At 61.9% G+C, this 748-nt stretch overlaps 1 protein-coding gene across 1 annotated transcript in view; it reads right to left on the reverse strand.

The window, feature by feature from the left end:
* LOC100546435 (low-density lipoprotein receptor-related protein 1-like) overlaps positions 1-748 on the reverse strand; it is a gene marked incomplete at its 3' end in the record, with an annotated part of 47,048 nt that overhangs the window by 28,835 nt on the left and 17,465 nt on the right.

The following is a 748-nucleotide window of genomic DNA, read 5'->3' on the forward strand; positions in this document are numbered from 1 at the left end:
CCAGTGGAAGGAGCCCCAGCTGCCACCGGTGGTGATGGGGATTTGATTCTGACGATGCCGTGGCAGAGCACCCCACCACCTCACCCTGCGCCCGGTAACGTGGCTGCCAGGCTCACTGACAGCACTGCACAGCTCTGCTCTGCTGATGTCTGCTCAGCTTCTCTGCCTCCCCTGTATGGGGATCCTCAGCATGAGGGGGGTGGGCAGCATTGGGGGCTACGCCCTCACTTGCGCAGCGCAGGAGACCCTCCCTGACCTCTAGCATGAGCTTCCCCACAGACTGCATATGGGGAGCACTGCACCAAGCCGTGAGAGCCACTGCTGCAGCATCTGGAGAGAGCCAGCCTGAGGGGGCTGCGGCACTCCGGGTGTGGGGGCAGGATTTGGGGGTTGTGTGGGGGCCAGGGGAGGGGCCGGTGCATGTTGATCTATGCACTAACCGGTAGGTTTTGGACAGTTCTTTTCGTCAGAGCCATCCCCACAATCTTTTTCTGAAACACAGAACCAACCAAGACAGGAGGGTGGGCACAATGACAAACACAACGCCACGCCACGGCACACGCACAAACAGCAGCACAAGGATGGACACACTGACAGGGACACACAGACACACTGAGCTGAGGGAGGGGAGATCAGAAGCGGTGGAGGTGTTGGGGCCAGGGGGGTCCTGCTGTCACTGCAGCCCCCTGCCCTTGGCTGCACCTGGGTGGGGGGAGACAGGAAACCCACAGCCCCTCGGCGGAGCAGC

The sequence above is a fragment of the Meleagris gallopavo genome, unplaced genomic scaffold (assembly GCF_000146605.3).
Source record: "Meleagris gallopavo isolate NT-WF06-2002-E0010 breed Aviagen turkey brand Nicholas breeding stock unplaced genomic scaffold, Turkey_5.1 ChrUn_random_7180001862819, whole genome shotgun sequence".
In the NCBI taxonomy this organism is placed as follows: domain Eukaryota; kingdom Metazoa; phylum Chordata; class Aves; order Galliformes; family Phasianidae; genus Meleagris; species Meleagris gallopavo.